Here is a 22,062-nt window from a genome sequence, read left to right on the forward strand (position 1 = left end):
CAAAGCAGGGGAGTCTCTGGGACAGGAATATATCCCTCCAGCATGTCCTATTTAATGTTGTGGTGAGGTTTAGATCCCTAGAGTGTGTGGCTCTCTGGGATTTATTTTTTTTTTAGGTGGAGCATGTCTATTAATTCTAGGTTGGACATGGCATTGTATGTCAGCCAGAGATCACCTCTGAGTAAGCGGTATGCAACTGAGTACAGCTGGAATTTCTTCAGTCGGGCTGCATAGGGCATCTATTTGAGGCCAGTAATCCTCTTGGTGAGGTACCTCTGTGGTCTTTCCAGCTGTTGCAGATGTCTTGTAAGGTGCATCCCAAATGGGGCGTTGTACTCTATGATGGGTCTGATGAGTGATGAATAGAGGGGCACAATAACCTCTTTTGTTCTAGATGTGAACCCTTTTGTGATTAGGTGGGCCACATAGAAGGATTTTCTAACCACCTTGGCAACATGATTATCAAAGGAGAGATTACTATGTACTTGGGTCCCCAAATCTCTTATTACATGTTCTGTATTTAAAGGACTAACACATATGTGGTAGTTCATGGGTACTTTGTTTTTCTAAAGGGGATGACTATGCACTTTTTGGCATTTAGCTTGAGGCCATGATTTTGACACCAAATATCCATCTCAGTGAGACCCATCTGAAAGATGTCTGCATCAGCCGGAGAGTCAATTATGGCCCCCAGTTTGCAGTAGTCTGCGAACTTGGTCAGCCATAGTCATCCTGTGCTTCCCTGTACCTCTGAGAAGTATACACCAAACTGGAGGGGTCCCAGGACTGAGCCCTGGGGGATGCCACTTGTAATCGGTTTAGAGTCGGACCTAGACCCTGCAACTCTCACTGTGTGGATTCTATCCATGAGCCAACTGGCATCCCATCTCATGATGCAGGGGTTTATGTTCAGGCTTGTGAGCTTGTCTATAATACCAGAATGGGGAATGGTGGCAAAAGCCTTTGTGAGGTCTAGATAGGCTGTATGGACCTCCTTTCCCTCATCTAAAGCCTTGGTAACTGTCTCAAAGAAGTCTACCAGGTTTAGAAGGCATGATCTGCCCTTAACAAAGCCTAACTGGGTAGGGTCCAATGTTTGGAGGTTCCCAATGTCTCTGTTAATAAGTTCCATGATGATGCACTCCATAGCCTTGCAGACCAGGCTAGTCACCTTTGTGGAGTGGGATAACTGTTGCTGTGCACCAATCTATGGGTACATAGCCTGTAGAGAGGCTGAGTTTGAACAGTGTGTTTAAGTGATTGGTTAGTTCATTTTGCAGCTCGTGTAAGACACGGCCTGAGTCACCGTCCGGCCCCATTGAAGCTGTGTTTTTGGCTTTGGATAGGGCTGTTTTAACCTGTATGTCAGTGATTGCTGGGGCTCTACATTCTTCTGGTATGGTTATGGGCACTTTAGGGGGTGAGAAGGGGGTGAAGTTTGCAGTAAACCTGTCTGCCAGAATGTTGGAAATATCAGTCGGTTCAGTGTACTTTGTGCCATTCTGCACTAATTCAGAGCATATCTAAGAGTTTCCACTTAGGTTCTTGACATAGCTGAAGAACACTTTGTGGTTATCTTTGGAGTCTTTGGCAATTTTTCTTTCAAAGCTAGCCTTGGATGATTTTATGAGGGATCGTAGTTTCCTGCTGATACTGATCAGGGATGTCTTTTCTTCTTGGTATTTTACTCTTTTCTGTACTAGTTTACTCCTTCTATTGTATAGCTTGGTATGGCAGGGATCCACAGACTGTTTTCCTTTTCTTGGAGGAGTGAGTCTTGGTTTTTCTTGGGATAGCACGATCCATGCATTCTTGCAGGTGCTCATAGAGTGCCTTTGTAAGGGATTCAGCAGCTTGGACAGCATTTTCCTTTAGCATGGGAGCTGTGAACCTTTCCACCTCAGTCTTGAGTAACGTGAAGTTTACTTTTGAAAAGTTTTTCATGGTGATTTCCTTGATTGGGAGTGGGGGCGGAATGTGGATATCCCGAGTGATTAGTTTATGGTCTAATCTAACCAGCAAGGGGTTGACCTCTGGTGTGGAACACCGGTCGCCCATGTTGGTGATGACCAGGTCCAATATGTTATCACCTCTGGTGGGGGTGTGGACCAGTTGATCCAGGGCATTCAAGTATATAAATTCTAGGAAGTGTTGGGCATGGAAGTTAGTACTTGAGCAGTTCTCCTAGTTAATGTTTGGGTAATTGAAATCACCCAATATTAGGGTGTTTGGTAGGACCTTCATGTTTTCCAATGTCTCCAGAAATGCGGAATGGGGGTCCTGGGTCATGGTGGGTGATCTGTAGCAAGCTACAATTTGAATTTCAGTTTTGCCCGTTGTTAGTTGTACATGGATGATCTCTGAGGCATCGTGCTGTGACACTAATCTGGAGGTATGGGTATCTTTGATGAATATGGATACAACCCCGCCTTTTGTGTTTCGGTCTGGGTTCTGTGGCTGAAAAGTATGGTATGAGTTATAGCATGGTAGTGCTGAGGTGCTCTTTGGAGTCTTAAATGAGGTTTCTGTTACTGCACAGGTATCAATGTTCTCCATACTGAGGTGTGCCTCGAGTGCATGAATTTTGAGGTTTAGACATCTGGCGTTGAGTAGCATTACCCTCGGTTTTTGGTTACTTGTGCTATTTACTGTGGTGGGCTTGTCTTTTGAGCCTTGCCTAAAAAAGGCACTATGGGGGTGGCAAAAGCCTTGGCCAGTATTCATAAGCCTAAGGGTGACAGGTGCAAGCCATCTCTTGCAAAGCAACTTGGCTTTTCGAGCATGTTATCCCAGGTGGACAGATACTGGATCACCTTTGAATGACACCAGAAACTTAGCCAATTGTTGAAATTGATCATTTTTTTCTTTATACTGTGACATCATTCTTGGTGAGGGCAGGATGCTACTCAGGGTCAGGGTCATACCGGCCTGGGCTATGTGATCAAAAAGCTCTTCCATGTCTCTTTTCATTGTTATTATGTGCATACATCTCACTCTGTTACTGTGCACACTCTGGTCACAGCTTGACAACATGGGAATGTAGATAGGACATACTTGAAATATTACTCTCCTAACAGTTTTTGGGGTTGCAACAGTGACAGGGTTGTTCTCATAGGTGTTTGACATCTGGGATCACCCTACAGACTTACCAGGGGGACAGGGGCACAGGCAGCAGATATGGGCCACTTTACTGGACATTCTGGCCTGATCTGTACAGTTGTAGGATATGATTCTATATGCAGCCTACATCCACTACCAGGATTCAGACTTAGGCTGTGTCTGCTACAACTTAAACACTGTCCATCACAGTTGTGTCTGCTATATAGATATTGCTGTATATCTCTTATCTGCTTTCTGTTTTATTAATCCCCTGTGGTTTTGCATTCTGACCTTGTATTATAACACTCTTATACAGATTCCCTAGTCAGTTATATGTTGTAGGACAGTGTGGGTGACAGTGATGTGTAATACCTCATTATTCAGAGCAACTGCATCAGTCGCACTGCCATACAATACCAATGTAAACAGAACTAGTACTGGATAGCATTCTCGCATTCCTGGGCACAGTGTTGGTATCTGACAGACCTGTGGGAGAAATGTTTATTAGCACTACCTGAATGTTCCCGCACACAGTACCAGATTCCACATTACTATTATGTGCAAACATCTCACTCTGTTACTGTATACACTCTGACCACAGCTTAACAAGTTAGGGTGCAAATGGGACATATGTGGCTTCTTAGTCTCATAAGGTATTGGGGAGTTGCTAGTGTGCCAGCATTGTTCTCATAGATGTGTGTCAATCAGTTGTATTTCCTGAACAGTTCCTCAAGGTCACAGTTAGTGTTAATAAACCGCTAGTAACATCAACATTTTGTAAACCACAAAGAAACAGCCAGCACTTAAAACCACAGCCAAGGAAGTCACTATTATTTGCCAAGAAGTAAAAAGATATTTGCCAAAAAGTAAAAATTCTTTATTGTAGTTAAGCGCTTTCGTGGTGCTACTCACACCACCTCATCAGACCTTTTTACAACCACGCATTACATTCCTCTATACTTTATACTAAAATTTGAATCAACCCATTAACTTAATTGATTCAGTTAAATAAATTAACCTGTTAATATCTCATGAACACTTCCATAAAAACAATACTTAAAAGTACACAGACTCAAAAAATGATGAACTTCATTCTGCTATAAGATATATAAAAGAAATGTATATATGACAGATATATATATATATATATATATAGATATATAGATATATATATATATATATATATATATATATATATATATATATATATATATAGCACATATGTATACTTTTGAGACATATACATTCATGTAAGAAAAGAGTAAAAAATAATGAATGCATACATGAAATTTTCTCTTTCTACACCAAACCAAATCAAGAAATTTCCCATGGGGACAGGTTAATAGGGAACAGATATGGGCCACTTTACTGGACATTCTGGACATATCTGTACAGTTGTGGGGTATGATTCTGTATGCAGAGTACTACCACTCGGAGGATTCGAATCATGGATGTGTGTGCTAAAAAACAACAGTTCACATCTCAGTTGCATGTGCTATTCAGGTTTTGTTGTTTGCATTTTCCCTGTTTTCTGTCTGTGTGTCTCTCAGTTGTACTAAATGGCCTCTGGGGATTACACCTGTCATATAGAGGCATTCCTACACATTCAATTTATGGTGCACAGTATGGGTAACAGTGCTTAATACAACAGTACTATTACATGATTGCTAATCTACATTACCATATGATACCAGAGTATACACATGATGTCTAGCAATTAGACCTTTATTGTCAGGCTATTACACTTTTATTGATATACAAACGATATGAGACTGTTGCTGCCATAATCTCTAGTGTATGCAGTACTTCCCTTGAACAATACAGGTTTTATACAGGCAATTCATTTACTGCTACTTTTAGTTTTATTTCCTATGGCAGTAAATGCATGAGTATTACTGACCTGCCTCGCATTGCAACCACGCCAGGTGACTGACGTGGGCTACCTGTTTCACGGCCTGCTCCATTGCAACTATGGGGGACATAACAGGAATATTTAACCATACCTATCCATGATATACCTGAGCTGGCAGTTATTACGCACATAGTGGGGTGATACTTACACACAACTGGGACATCCCCTGCCACTCTAGCCTCTTGGAGCCACTCCTCCAAGAGGTCCCCTTTACACCGCTTCAGGTCAGCATAGTGGTGCCTGACCTGCTCACCAGTTCGGGGTATGCCAGTGGCACTGGTGAGGTCACGGAGGAGATGGTCCCAGGCCTCTGCCTTATATTGTGAGCCCTGGTACTGGCCCTGCAGCAGTCCCTGATCATGGTCTTTGACAAGGAGTCCTGTGATTACCTTGGACTCCTGGATGCACCAGGACTACACCTGAAAGCGCACACCTTCTCCCCTTACTGCCATTGCACCTGCAAGGGGAAGCTACAACTAGTTATGAGATGTATTACCGCCTCTTGGGATTAAGTAGGGCCGATTTCCCACACTTTTCTGTGATTGTTCAGTTTTGAAAAGGCTAGGCTATGTGCAAACCTGCTTACCTAGGGTTGGCATTGTTTAAAGTGGTATAACACTGGACACATTGAGTTAGCTGGCTTACACATTGCTTACACCTGCTAAGCTGGCCTGTACAATGCTTAGCATTGCTTACATTAGACTTTGCATTATAATTCCTTTTTGGCATTGAGTTATTATTCATTACACCTTATATGTATGCCTAGTACCCATGATTCATGTGTACGTACACTGTATGGGGTCCTTGTGTTTTATTGGGGACTTCAACACTCTATTATAATTACACCTGACTCCTGGCCTTACTGCTGTACTCCGGTTCACATATTTATGTTATGTAGTGGGTTAAGGCACATCTGTCTGTATACTGACTCCTTTCACAGGTTCAGTTTGGTTTTAATATGGTGAAGACATGTTTGCTGATACCTCATTTGTCTGCATTTCTGTGATGGCTTGGTGGTTAACTACTGTGACTATGGTGTATAGGGTCCAGGGTTTGAGACCTGCATGGCTGTTTATTTTGTTGATGGACAGAACAATGGCTGTTGGATACAGAGTGATTAAGGCACTTTTTAGCATTTGTAAGCAGGTTTGCATGACGGTAAGCACTGCTAACCATTACATCTGCTTACAGAGAGTGAGCTTCAGAATTGCTTATCTAGTGTAGGCATTGCTTACCACCGCAGAAACGAGCTTAAGCTCACTTACTACTGCTTAAATATTCTTACTACTGCTTATTGGTGCTTAAACCTGCCTACTAGTGCTTTATTCATTATGACACTGACAACTCAAATGTGCATTTACTGCAGTACTCCAGATCAGAAAAATATGTTATTTAGTGGGTTATGCAACATAACTATTAGTCATAACATGCTTTGCTATTGAAACTGAAATGCCTGCTTGTAAGGTGAATGCTCTGCCCACTACACTATTTCTATGCTGTTTTAGTTGCTTATATCTTCCTTGTTATCCTCTTCAGCCATTTACGCTACATTAATTGAAGCTAAGAGATGGGCACACCTGCACACCTACGTTTAGCTTTAATGAGATTTAAAAAAAATAAATAAAAGGTTTGTTCATTTCATTTATGTATACTGTTGCTGTTGTACACGAGGGGGAATGTTGGTGGGGATATGCGGACACCTATGAGCAGTCTCATTCATTTATTACCCCTTTCTGCTGTTCTTCATTGCAGGGGTGTGCATATTCTGAGAGGTCTGCTCTCAGACACGCCCCCCTGCACTCTTACATGCTCCTTGTAAGACTAGGAGCTCAGGCAGTGTGCCTCATTACTATGCATGGTGTGCTGCCCTCCTGCTCCTACACGGCCGCCTCTGTGCAGGACTAAGCTAGTCCTGCATGGAAGAATAATAAATCCGGAGGATTTTATATGTAAAATCTAGCAATTAACTCTTGTCCTAAGACAATAGAAAGAATTCCCTCATCCAGACATCCCATCTCCAAGCCCTGAAATCAAACAGTCATACAATGCTTGACTTATCAACTTTCTTCCAACAGAGTCCACTGTGGTTACATTTTTGAAGCTCAGTACAACATATAGTTTAATCATAACATATAGTTCTCTTTTACATTTGTAAAACCAGCCTTTGGATTATATTAATATTTACAAATCACACAGAATTATTTGCAAGATTCTATCTGGCTGGGCTGGCAGCCTTTTAGTTTTTCACATTTTCCCCTCCTTGAGAACTCAAGCTAGTTTTTCAAGTGACTATTAAGGAATGCTACTTGAGAGGGTTAGATCTATCTGAGTATACCTTATCCCATTCCTTGTCATGAGAGCCCATCTGTGTTGGCATTTTTAAACCCACTGCGGTGCTGCACTGACATATCATACGCTTGCAACTCTAGACTCCATCTTAGCAACTTAGCATTTTGCTGGCTGGCTTGGTGTAACCATGTTAGGGGATTGTGATCTGTAACTACAGTGAATTTCCTTTCATACATGTATGGCTGAAGTTTCTGCAGTGCCCACACTATGGCTAGACGTACCTTTTCTACAGCTGCAAGGCATTCCTCCTTGGGTTGGAAGTTATGACTGGGATAAACCACTGGGTGCTTTTCTCCCTCTGAAGAAATCTGGCTAAGTATAGCCCCAACCCCATGGTTTGAAGCATCCATCTGCACAACAAATTATTTGCTGTAATCTGGACTGGCTAACACAGGGGGTCCTCCCAAAGCCTCTTTAAGCTTCTGGAATGCCTGCTCACATGTTGTGGTCCACACTACCTTATGTGGCCTGTTTTTCCTTGTCAGGTTGTAAGGGGAATGGCTATGGTACTATAATTGGGGACAAACCTTCTGTAGTACTCTGCTGTTCCTAAGGATGCCCTCACCTGCTTTTTGTAACAGGTGCAGGCCATGCCTGAAAGTCTTCCACTTTGGCAGGTTCTGGCCTGATCTTAAAACTCCCCACTCTATATCCCAGGTAGGAGACCTCTGCCATACCCACCTTACATTTGCTCAGCTTAATGGTCAACCCTGCACTCTGTAGTCTGCCCAGCACTTCCCTGACATGTCGAAGGTGCTCTTGCCAGGAATGGCCATAGATGGCAATATCATCTAGGTAAGCAAGGGCAAACTCTTCTGCTTCTGCTATGATATGAGGTACCAGCCTCTGGAAAGTCGCTGGGGCATTTTTCATCCCAAAGGGCATCTTTGTGAACTCATACAAGCCAAAAAGAGTCACAAAGGCTGACCATTCTCTAGCACTGAGTGTCAAGGGCACCTACCAGTCACCCTTGGTACGATCAATGGTGGTAAGATACTTAGCCCCACCCTGCTACTCTAGGGCATCATCTGTCCTAGACATGGGGTAAGCATCTGACTGTTTGACTATTTAATTTCCTGTAGTCTACACAGAACCTGGTGCTGCCATCCTTCTTTGACACCAGCACCACTGGGGAGGCTGAGGGACTGTTGGACTCTTGAATTAACCCTAGTTCTAACATTTTCTGTATCTCTTCCCTCAGAGTCTGTTTGACTCTCTCAGGTATCCTGTAAGGGGCCTGCCTAATAGTCCTTTAGGATCCCGTATCCAGCTGGTTCTGCACCAGTGGGTCACCCTTGTTTCCCAGTGAACATGTCCCCAAACTCCTGAAAAACTGCTTGGATTTCTCAGACCTGGTTAGGAAATAGCTGTTGGGACATTGCTACCCCTTCCACTGAGCTGTCAGTCTGAGATTCACTGAGAAGATCTGTCACCAGATCTTCCTCAGACTCCTCCTGCAATCAACTGCAAATACTCAGCACAAGGGCCTCCCTATCATGGTAAGGTTTCATCATATTAACACAGTACAATTTGTGCCCCCTGCCTCCTGCCTAGCAGTTTTACCATGTAGTGTTACATCACTTATCTTTTTTACCACCTTGTAGGGTCCCTCCCAAGCTTCTTGCAGCCTGTTATGTCTGACAGGAATGAGAACTATTACCTGCTGCCCTACAGCATACTCTCTAGCTTGAGCATTCCTGTCATACCAGACTCTCTTCTGTTGTTGGGCTTCTGCCAGGTTCTCCTGGGCCAAGCCCATGAGTTCTCTGAGCCTTGTACTGAGGTTTAGGACATATGCCACAACAGACACCTTGTGAGATTCACACTCACCTTTCCACTCATCTTGAATTAAATTTAGAGGTCCCCTCGCCCTATACCCATACAGCAACTCAAAGGGTGAAACACCTGTGGATTCCTGGGGAACCTCTCTGTAAGCAAGCAACAGATGAAGCAAGTATTTTTCCCACTCCCTCTTAAACTGGTCTGTAAATGCTCATAGCATGGACTTGATTGTTGAGTTTAACCTCTCAATAAAATCATTAGTCTGGAGATGGTAGGGGTGGTCTTTAGGTGCTTCACCCCACAGTCCTTCCATAGACAAGCCAGCAGGTCTGACATGAAATTGACACCTCTGTCAGTCAGTATTTCTTTTGGAATTCTACCCTGCTGAAAACCTCTAACAAAACATTTGCCACCTTTTCTGCCTCAATGAAGGACAAAGCCACTACCTCAGGGTGTCTTGTAGCATAATCTACTACCACTAGGATATACTTTTTCTCTGTGGAACTTGGGGTACTCAGAGGCTCCACAAAATCCATAGCTACTCTATGAAATGGCTCCTCAATCACAGGCAAAGGCATCAAAGGAGCTTTCACCTTGTCTCCTGCCTTGCCTTTCTTTTGGCACTGCTCACAGGTCCTGTGCCCTGTTACATCTCTGGTAATTCCAGACCAATAGAAGTTCTGTATAATATGTCTCTTTGTACGTTTTATGCCCATATGACTTGCAAAGGGAATATCATGGGATATGGCTAGAAGCACCAGATGGTAGGCTCTAGGCACTACTAACTGCTGTATCCTCTCACCTTCTAGCCCCCCCCCCTCAGGGGTCCACTCTGTATAAAATAACCCTTTGTCCCAGTATGCAGATTCCCACTTTCACTGAAAGTCAGGTGCCTTACTAGCTACCTGCCTCAGGCCTTGTAATGCAGGGTCTGAGAGCTGAGCCTGTCTCAACTCTCTCTTTGTAACTCTTCCCAGCTCCTCTTCCACAGGAGGTCCGGCATCCTCTGACAGTGGTGCCTCACTGTCAACCTGGGAACTACTCACCTCTACCTTTGCAGTCACTCTGTCCAAGGGACCATCAGTACCCACAAGCAGCTGTGGCTCACCTTCAGTCTCACTGCTACAGGGTAGCACCCTCCCTGAAGTAACCACCTCACCGGTCCTGGCTGCAAGTGTGCAGTCTGACTGGGTCTCCCTTAGGCTACCAGACCCACATGGTTGTCCCCAAGCCTGACTGCGTGTAACTTAATAAACACATGGTACTGCCTCATTAAAATCTTTCCTATCAGGACATCTGCAAGATGGTAGTTTGGTACCCCTGTTCTCTCAAGACAACCTACTATTGGCATTTTGTCCTTCCCACTTACTTGCTCTCTCACCTTTTGTTCCCCACCTTGCCTCCATGGACATCTATATGCCACATGGCCTCACTGGTTTCATTCAAAGAATGTAACCCTAGGTCCTGGACATTTAACTGGACTAGTGGCTTCCCCTGCTACTAGCAGATTCTATTGGGACAGTCTGGGCTGCCCAGTATGGGTTCCTTTAGACAAATGAGCAGTAGTGGGGGTCCCTTTCCTGTGCAGTGATACCCTGCTTGCTAGGTATAGGTCTCCCTTCTTCCTCAACTCCTTGGAAGTAGCACATTGTCTGTCAGCTAACCAGATCCTCATGTCCCCAGGCAAAGTGCTAAGGGCTTGTTCCCTCACCAAAAGGTCTGCCAGCCCTTCAAAAGAGGTGATCCGACATCCACTCACCCATCTATGAAAATATGTGCTCAGTTCAGCAACATATTCACACACACACTTTCATTTGCCTTGCGTCTATGCTCATGAAACTTTCCTATAAGCTTCAGGTGTTTGCTTAAAAACTTCTTGCAAACAATTCCTAACAGCAGTATTGTTTAAGAAATTGTTGTCTGACGGTTTAAAAAGTACATTTACAGCTTTATCATTGAGTACGGGGGTCAGAAACTGAACCTAGGGCCTCTGGTCAACATCATACTATTTACATGCCTTCTCAAACATATGAGTGAAACTATCAAAATTACCCCCCCCCCTTTAAACTGCAGAAGAAATTTACTGACCGTTTGTGCTTCTGGGCTCCAGTTACTCCCTTCCCCATTACCTCCATGTCTCTGGCAAAGAGTCATCATCTCCTTTTTGTGCTGCCTCTGCCTCTCATTCTCCTCAGCCTGTAGATGTCTCAGCATCTCTATTGCTTCTCTTTCTAAACATCTGGCCCCCAACTCAAATCTCTTTATCTCCAGATGGATTTTTAGGTCCTCTGCAGAAAGGTTGAGCTGTCCATTCTCTAAGTGTTGTACATCTTCACGGTCAGTCTGATCATTCTCCTGATTGCTGTTTTCTGATGCAGCTGTGACCAAAGCTGCAATCATGTCTGCCTTAGTCAGGTTTCCATGCACCAGTCCCATAGCCTGGCACATCTTAACCAATTGGCTCCTTGTCAGCTTGCCATAATCTGCTGATATGCTTGCCCCTCTCTCTCTGACTAACTAAGCTAACAAAAGAAATAAAACAATTGTGATATGAACTCTGAATATTCACTGCATGGCTGATTTAGACTACAAAAACACCTTCAGTGATCAGTGTACACAAGCTACAGGAATTCACTATCCACACCACTAGAAGCCAATTAGTATGTGATGTGGCTAACTCACCACTATCAGACAATTAATATTTGATGTGGATATCCCACCACTGCCAACCAATTAATATGTGATGTGGATATCCCACCACTGCTAAACAATTAATATGTGATGCCCGTTCACTGGCCAAGTAATCAAGGAGCCTCAATCCTCATCACTAACACCAGTGAGGGGCATCCACATTGAGAAGGATTACAAATACACACAGTAATTACAATTTCCCTTAAGAGCACACAGAGATCACAGTCGGTCTGTGACTGGTTTCTCCCTTTCTCTCCAGATACCCAATAAGACTCCCCACTGGCACAGCTATAGGGTACAGGTCTCAGCATAGTGGTCAAGCTAAAACCTCCAGCACCCTCTCTGTCCAACCAGTGCTTCATGTCCCTGCCCAAGAAGCTGACAGACACATACACACACACACACACACACACACACACACACACGCACACACGCACACACGCACACACGCACACACACACACACACACACACACACACACACACACACACACACACACACACACACACACACACACACACACCCACACACACACACACACACACACACACGCACACACACTTTGAGATATGAGTTATATACAAAAACACAGACACTCCAGTGGAAGGCTGCCACAGGCTCTCCAGCTATGCCCACTTCTCTGTCAGGCTATAAGATAGAAATCACTGCCACCAACCACTAATATCAGCAACTAATAAGGCCCTTACCAAAGGGTGTCCAATTTTACTGTGCAGTATTATTATTATCCAATTAGTAGTTATGACAAACAGCAAGGCTTATTGGAGTGGCTTGGACAGTATCACTATATACATACAATGTATTCTCTAGCTTAAATTATCTCTACACAAAACAGCCACAATTGAAAGGTTTAAAATATTTAATAATAAATAATAAAAACACAAGACAAATCTCCTCAATTCAACACAGTGCTAGTCAAGAGTTCAGACACAGAAAAATGCCTAAAATAATACTGTAGAATAGTCTGACATCAATATAGAAAACAGCTAGATTAAACTTACTATTTTCTATCTGTTTCTAGGAGAAGTCACTGTTCTAAATAAATATCCTACTTGCAAGGCAAAGAGCTGGTGAGTTGATGTGTTCAGGTTCAGACAAAATCGAAAATGCTCTCATTCTCTCTCTCTGAGAAAGTCTTAACTTCAGTGGTGGCTAGAGTCAAATCAAAGAGGGGCTGCAGGAGACAGATGAATGGGTGGGGCCAGCAGGAATGGGTGTGGCCAACCAGAAAGGGCTGGAGCTATGCACAAAACCACAAAAACTGGAACTTTAATTAAATACGCTGCCCTGGGTGTCAAACCATCATTATGAGAGTCCAATCAAGACAAAATGAAGTGTAAAAGAAAAAAAAATATTTTGATGCACTGGCTACATGACAGCTTACTTAATATCTAGATGGTGTCCAATATGACTCGAGTACTACACACACACACACACACACACACACACACACACACACAAACACATTTTAAGATTGCTCTGTAGAGATCTCATAAAACTGACTTGCTGGGTGATATGAGACAGTAGTGTTGTCTTTGCCTGTTGCTGTTTCTCTTGCTTATACAGCTTATAGCAATTCCAGTGAGAAATGTGGGATCCATTTATCTGTGGCATTCAGCAAGCAAGAATATATTGTTTGTGAATGAATATATGGATGAAATTTCACTAATGATCGTGAGCCAGTAATGTGATACATTGTGTAAGAGAGATGATGATAAGTGTCTTGTTTTCTTTTGTGCCACATGCAGTTTTACAATTCACAATGCTAAGTACAAAGCTTTAGCTATAGTTTACTTTAGACTAGGACAAGTAATGATTTCAGTTTTGTGGTGTGAGAAGATACATAAACTTAAAGAGACCAATGCCTCCAGAATTGTAACTGCATCAGTCAGCTGAAAATGCAATAATGAGACCCAGTAATGGATTATATGAACATATGGTGGCTCCAGAATAATAAAAAGAAATTAAATTTCTCCAAATAAACCTACAGTGGTATATTCTCTAGTAGCCAGTTTGACGCACAGTACTCAGAACAGAAGATTTTAGCTAGAATCCAGAAACTGTTTTTTTTTTCTTTTTACTTGCAGTTATTGGTAATCATGTATCTCCTTCATTAATGAAATGCATAATGGTGTTTTTTTTAGTTCACAACTGCACCTACTAGCTGCTGGCCTTAACAGTTTGACCTACTAGAATGTTCAGGGGTTATAAAACAAAAAAAAAAAAACATTAACTATAGGGTATATGCATTGGGAATCCTGTAAGGCTGAAACAAGTGTGAATTTGGTTGTGTTGCATGCTGAGGGTTTTCTTCTTCCTAAATTACAGGGTTGGACAAGAAACTAAGGCCAAAGCTTCAACGATTAAGTGATCCCTTGCTAAAGTTCTTAGAATCTTTGAGTGGATATTTTGTTTAGCTCCTTGTTATACACAGAGAAGATTTTTTTGAAAGTACAAAAATCATAGCTGATGAGGCAGGAAGCCTTAAGAATTAGCCACTTGTGGAACTGACAGTCAGTAGAGAATCCATGCCTCATCATAAAGTCAGTGGTGTATATAAAGATGCAGAGGAGCATAGGAGATGCAGAGGAATTTAAAAGGCTGATTTCTCAGTGGATCAGTGTAAATTGAACAAGCCTCTGATAGCACAGTAATTATAAACACAGGTGTTAAAATCCTAAACAGAAAGAAGATTCAGCTTGGCAAGCTAAGAACTTGGTTATATTCAACTGGACGTATAAGAGAATTTAAGTACCTTTTTATGCACTTTTTCTTTTAAAAAATACAGTATTTAAATTGATTTAAACTGTGTATGAAGGAGTGTTGAAGGAATTTTTAACTGGTTATTCTGCTCTTCAGTAACTTGAACTAAAAGCTAGTGTTGGCTGAATTTTGTTATTTGCTAGTAATTACAGGTGTGGGGGTAGCCACATTCAGTGATTTCCTGTCCTTGCATATTTAAACTGGTGCATGTGAAATAATTCCTGCTTTAAAACTTCAGCTTGGCAAGCTAAGAACTTGGTTATATTCAACTGGACGTATAAGAGAATTTAAGTACCTTTTATGCACTTTTTCTTTTAAAAATACAGTATTTAAATTGATTTAAACTGTGTATGAAGGAGTGTTGAAGGAATTTTTAACTGGTTATTCTGCTCTTCAGTTATTCCCACCCACCCTGTTTTTGTTTTGGTGTTAATCTTAGTGGCATTGAAACTGCCCGCCTCAGCCTGCCTCTGGGCCCATCTCATTTGCTCACTCAACTGAGTGCAGTGAGATCATATTCTGATTTCAGGCACTCCTACTGTGTACAAAGAGAGCATCTGGGAAATAGAAAAAAAAAAAATTAAGCTTATTTCCTGCCTTTCTTGTTAAGTGGTACAGACTATTTGTAGGCTTCTGAGCCCCAAGCCCTTCTGTGTTTGAGGGAAGCCTTCTAGCTTGTTTTTTTTTTTCTTGTAACTAGCCAGTTTTCTAGTTTCAGCACTCAAATCTGTTTCTTTGATCTCAGCACTTGTTCAGAAAAAAAAAAAAAAAAAAAAATTTCATCTGCTTTTACTGTCCTTGTGTTTTACCTACTTCTTTTTACTTTTGCATCATCTTAAAATACTCAATTGTATTTATTACTGCTTGGTGTAACTCATTCTAAGCCTTTTGGTTTAAACACTTGGGCTTCGGACCAGTTAGTTGTTTTGCACTGAGAGGTTTGTGGTCTGCACTGTTGTGGCAGAACAGGTAGCTTACATCCTTCTAGGTTGAGAACTGCTGATTGAGGGCTCAGTGTCTGTTATTCTAAAAGTGTATTAATTCTGGTTTAAGCACTTGGGCTTTCAAGCCAGTTATTTTACATTAAGAGGGTTCGTGGTCTGCACTCTTGTGGGAGGAGAGGCTGGACTCTGCCCTTCTGAGCTGGGAATTTCTGGTTAAAGGCTTATAGTGCATGCATATCTGAACTGTTTCTTACTGAAGTTGGTGCCTTGTTTGCTGTGGCATAGACTGGATTCGGGCCTGCTGGATCTAGCTTTGTTTGTGTAACTTGAGCACTAATCCAGACATTCTCTAAAGTATTCAATGGTATTTATTACTGCTTGGTTGTAACTTGATTAAAGTGTAGCTATCATTCAAGTCTTTTGGATTAAGCACTTGGGCTTCAGACCAGTTGTTTTACATTAGGAAGGTTTGTGGCAAGCACTGTGGTGGCAGGACAGGTAGCTTTCATCCTTCTAAGTTGGGAACTGCTGATTGAGAGCCCAGTGTCCAAGTGTATTAGTTCTGGTTTAGGCACTTGGGCTTCAGGCCAGTTATTTTACATTAAGAAGGTTCGTGGACTGCACTCTTGTGGGAGAAGAGGCTGGACTCTGCCCTTCTGAGCTGGGAATTTTCTGGTTAAAGGTTTATAGTGCCTGAATATTTGAACTGTATCTTACTGAAATTGGTTCACCTTGTTTGCTCTAGCATAGACTAGATCCAGGCCTACTGAATCTAGCTTTGTTTATATACTTGTTGTTTGTTTGCTTGTTATTTCCCTGGAAGCTAATTCACCTAATACGCAACTTCTCAGCGCTTCTGTGGATCACTAGTGATATCTGCATTGCTTACTGTACTTATTTCCTTGTTTCACTTGAAAGAAAGTTACTGTTTGTCGTTTTGCATTTAGTTACTTGTATCACATTGCACTCAAGTTACCTGGCACTTGCTCACTAAAGCAATTATATAAGTCAGCACTAAAAATTAAAAGCACTACACCCTCACTCCCCACTGGCCCTTGTTTTCAATTAAGGATTTCCCAATATTATTCTAGCATGTCCAAAGGTCAGTTGTCAATCTCCTCTCCGGTCCAGCTGGTGAATCTGGGAATCTTGAGGCAATGTTATAACTGCCTCATGTACACAGACAACCCTCTCCTCCTCCCACATAACACAAATACTTGCGAGAGATGCAGCTATTTAGCCAAACTGGAGGCTGAGCTCTCTCAACTCAGGACTGGCAAGACCAGACAGGAGGAGAAGGCAACTACACACACCACAAAACCAGCCTCACATAATGCTACCACTCCACTGAATCAAACACATAAACACACAAAGACATACTCGAGGCTCTGAGTAAAAATTTACCTAAACAGCAGAGGCCTCCAAAGCAGACACCCAAACAACTGCTACCTCAAGACACCCCACAAGCAACACATAAACCACAAAAGCAGTGTGCAAAGCAGTCACAGCCCTTAAGGCCAAATACAACACCAAACATACTTGTCATAGGTGACTCCATAGTCAGACACACTGACGTCCCACTCACCAGGCTGAACAAGGAGAGGGTCACAGTAAGCTGCCTATCGGGCGCTAGAATCCGCCACATAACACAAGCACTGGTCACTCCACAGCAAGTACAAATATGACACAGTCATTGTCCATGCTGGTGTGAACGACCTGAGACGCACCTCCCTGGACTGCATGAAAAGAGACATAGAGGAGCTCTCTGATTATGTAGCCCAGGCAGGTATGACCCTAACCCTGAGCAGTATCCTTCCTTCACCAAGAATGATGCCACAATATAGAGACAAGATGATCAGCTTTAACAATTGGCTTAATGTCTGGTGTCATTCAAAGGGGATCCAGTGTCTGTCTGCCTGGGATGACATGCTTGACAAGCCACGCTGCTTCGAAGGGACGGCTTGCACCTGTCACCCTGGGATTCCGGATATTGGCTAAGGCTCTTGCCACCCCATAGTGCCTTTTTAGACAAGGCTCAAATTCTAAACCTACCACCCTAGAAAACAAAATGGGAAGAAATTGAGGGTAATGCTGCTCAATGCCAGAAGTCTAAATCTCAAAATGCACGCACTCGAGGCCCTTCTCAGTATGGAGAACATCGATGTCTGTGCTGTAACTGAAACCTGGTTCAAGGCTCCTGAGAGCACCCGGCACTATTAGGTTTTACCTCATATCATGCGTTCCGCCCCAAAACCCGGACCACTCCACAAAAGGAGGGTTGTATCCATATTCATAAAGGATACTCACACCTCCAGGTTGGTGGCAACGCATGAAGCTTCGGAAACCATCCAGGTGCAACTAACAATAGGCAAAACTGCTCTACAAATTGTAGCATGCTACAGGCCACCCTCTCAAACTCAGGAACCCCACACAGCCTTCCTGAAGACACTGGAGGGTATAAATGTATCTCCAAACACCATCATATTGGGTGACTTCAACTACCCAAATATAGACTGGGAACATTACTCAAGCCCTAACTTTCTAGCCCAACGGTTCCTGGAGTTCATAAATTCAAATGCCATGGAACAGCTAGTCACTGTTCCCATGAGAGGAGAAAATATACTAGATCTCATTGTCACAAACATGGGGACAAAATGCTCCACACCGAAGTATATCCCTCATTGGTGAGATCTGATCATAAACTAATCTCACTGGAAATCCACATCCCGCCCCCACCCCAAACAAAAAAGACCATAGTGAAGAACTTCTCTAAAGCAAACTTCACACTACTCAAGGCTGGTGTGGTATCCTTCAAGGCCCCTGAGTCAGAGGAAACCACAACCCAAGCTGGAAGCCCTTACAAATGCCTTCTATGAACACCTCCAGGACTGCATGGATCAGGCAATCCCAAATAAAACCAAGACTCTTTCCACAAAGGGCAAACGTCCAGTCTGGTGGACCCCAGCCATTAACAAACTTTACAATAAGAGGAGAAAGCTATTACATGATAGAACAAAATCCATAAAAGGGAAGTCACCCCTGATCATTATTAGTAAAAAAATACGAGCACTCATAAAATCAACTAAGGCCAATTTTGAGAGAAAAATTGCCATGGATTCAAAGGACAATCATAAGGCCTTTTTCAGCTATGTTAGGAACCTGGGTGGAAACTCACAGATATGCTCAGAATTAGTCCAAAATGATACAAAATCACTGAACCCACAGACATTGCCAACATACTGGCAGACAGGTTCAGTGCAAACTTCACCCTCTCCCCTAAAGGAGAGATAACTATCCCAGCTGAGTGTAGCCTCCCGGACATCTCAAATGCGCAGGTGAAAGCTGCTCTCTCTAAAGCTAAAACACAGCATCAATGGGACCGGATGGTGTCCCCGGCTGTGTGCTACACGAGCTAAATGAGGAATTAAACCCGCACATAAGGCAGCTGTTTAATCTCAGCCTTACCACAGGATACGTGCCCAAGGAGTGGCGTGACGGCAACTGTGGTCCCACTCCACAAAGGTGGCGCCTCACGGACCCTGGTAATTACCGCCCCATAAGCTTAACAAGTCTAGTCTGCAAAGCTATGGAGAGGATCATAATGGAGCTCATAAACAAAGATATAGGGACTTGCAGACATTGGACCCGACCCAGTTTGGCTTTGTCAAGGGAAGATCATGCCTTTTGAACTTGGTCGACTTCTTGAAATAGTCACCAAGGCCATTGATGAGGGAAAGGCAGTCCATACAGCCTACCTTGACCTTGCAAAGGCTTCGACACAATACCCCACTCGGGTATTGTAGAAAAACTTACCAGCTTAAATGTAAACCCATATGTCACAAGATGGGTTGCAAACTGGCTTAAGGACAGAACCCACAGGGTTAGAGTTGCTGGCGCTGTGTCAGACTCCAAGCCGGTCACAAGTGGTGTCCCACAGGGCTCGGTCCTTGGCCCCTATTGTTTGGCATCTACTTCTCAGAAGTACAGGCCAACATGGGAGGACTTTGGCTGACAAAGTTTGCAGATGACTGCAAACTGGGCCATAGTGGAAAGTGCATCGGACACTGATATCCTTCAGAAGGGACTCACGGAAACAGATAGCTGGTGCCAGAGCCATGGCCTGAAGTTAAACGCCAAAAATGTATAGTCATACCCTTCGGGAAAAACAAGGTAACCCCAAGCTACCATATAGGTGGCAATCCACTAAGCACAGAAGAGGTTATCAGGGACCTGGGGACCCAGGTTGACAGTGGCCTTTCTTTGACACTCACATTGCTAAAGTGGTTAGAAAGACCTTCTACATTGCCCACCTGATCATGAAGGGATTCACATCCAGATCTAGTGAGGTCATTGTTCCCCTGTACTCTTCACTTATCAGACCAATGATCGAGTACAATGCCCCATTCGGGATGTATCTCACCCGACATCTGCAGCAATTGGAGAGACCCCAAAAGTTCCTCACCAAAAGGATAAAGGGACTCCAAAATCTGTCATATGCTGCCAGATTGAAGAAACTCCAGCTCTATTCAGTCGCATACCGCCTGCTCAGAGGTGACATGTGCCTGACATACAAGGCCATGTCCAACCCGGAATTAATGGACATGCTCCACCTCAAAAATCCAAATCCACCAAAACCACTAGAGCAAGCGACTTAAACCTTAGCACGGATATAAATAGGACGTGCTGGAGGGATAGATTTATCACTCAGAGACTCCCTATGCTGTGGAATAAAATCCCGGTCCATGTGAGGCAGAGCACCTCGCTGACTCTGTTCAAGAGAAATCTAGACCTGTGGATGGGAGATCGTAGGTTTACCCCGGGAATCATCTCTGGGTCACTGCTGGACAGAGGCACAACAAACTAATGGGCACAGTATTTTTTCATATAAGGGGTGGCGTAAGCCACAATAATTTGGGCTAGGCTTATAAATGCCTTAGGGCAGATAGCCTAGTATAAACCTATGAACCTATGTTTCTGCATGTTAAAAAAACTGCACATGATTTACATGTTGTATACTCCAGGACTGGTGAATTATAGGGGATTGTACTTCTGCAAGGTGAAGTGGTGATATTCATATCTAACCTGGAACAGTCTACTTTCACTTTAACACATAGTTTACATGGAGGAGTTGATTTATTTATTTATTTATTTCCTCTGACACCAGGTAAGGTTCATAAAAAACTGTAAAACCTTTATTTAAAATAAGTTAATATGAAGGATACTAAGGATAAATAAATAAAGCAGAGTACTAAAAGTCTTTTCCATTCTGCTTCTCTGATGAGACCACTTTTGGAATAATGCAGGTAGTTCTGGAGAGGAGGGTGGCCTAATGGTTAAGGTGTTTGCCTTACAAATACAATGTGCAGGGTTTAAATCTCACAAGGGATAATTGGCTAGGCTTAAAATGGCTCACAAGGGCAGTTAGCCTAGTACTAATCTATGAACCTAAATGGAAATGGTCAGGAAGCACATAAACAAAGATGGTCTACTCACAGATAGGCATTGTGTCTTCTGGACAGGTCCTACCAATATTATTGCCAGCTACATGGTCACAGATCAGATTTAAAACAACATAAACAATTGCTTTTTATCTGATGCTATTTTCATAAGTATGACTCAGGCTTTTTATCAGACATTTTTTTCTGTAGATAAACAACAAAAACTAAATTTTGGATCAGGTTTTAGCACATGCTTGCAAACTCACCTATACAATACAACCTACCAAACCAGTGCTAGTGACTGTGTCTCTAAAACACAACACTTTATATGTGACATGCAGCAAGGATTAATAGTATACTCTATTATATTACCTCTAGTATTAAAAAAAATGATTTAAAAAATGGGAAACAAGAACTGCCTTCCCTGAATAAGGAGAACATTTTCTCCCACTTGACTGAGACATCACATCCTTTGACCTGTAAAATAAGCTTCAAGCTGACTTTGCAGTGTTCTCCTGATACATGATTTGCCTAAACAAGCTGCTAAGAAAATTCACTAAATTGATAATCAAGATTTGTGGCAGCATTGAAAAACTAAGTACTACCTTATCATGGCAAATAAAGGATCCACTAAACAGCAACTTCAGTAACACATCAAAAATATATACTTCTTCTGCAAGATTGCACACTTGTTTAGGTCACATAGAAACAAAAATAGACAAAGTTCTTACTTGGAAAAAAATCAAGCTATGAAGATTCAATCTTACTAAAACCAAAAAAAACTATGAATGATTTTGCAAAAATAAAATTTTCTGCTGAAGCTTGAATATGCCAGTCTGTTAACTATCCATCTCTCATTAACAAATAATCACCCTTAAAAACTGAAAGTAAGGTGTAAAGATTTAGCTTCACCTTCTGAACATAGAAGACACAACTGCCTGCCACTGCAAAAATCATGATGTTCACCTTTAACACTGATACTTGCTGCAATGATCTTTAAAAAGCCTACATATATCAATGAACCCTTTGGGGCTTGCACTGGTGTGAGAGCCAGGGCTTGTGCTAA

This window comes from Protopterus annectens, chromosome 1.part1 (assembly GCF_019279795.1).
Source record: "Protopterus annectens isolate FY-2018-M chromosome 1.part1, PAN1.0, whole genome shotgun sequence".
NCBI classification, from domain to species: Eukaryota; Metazoa; Chordata; order Ceratodontiformes; family Protopteridae; genus Protopterus; species Protopterus annectens.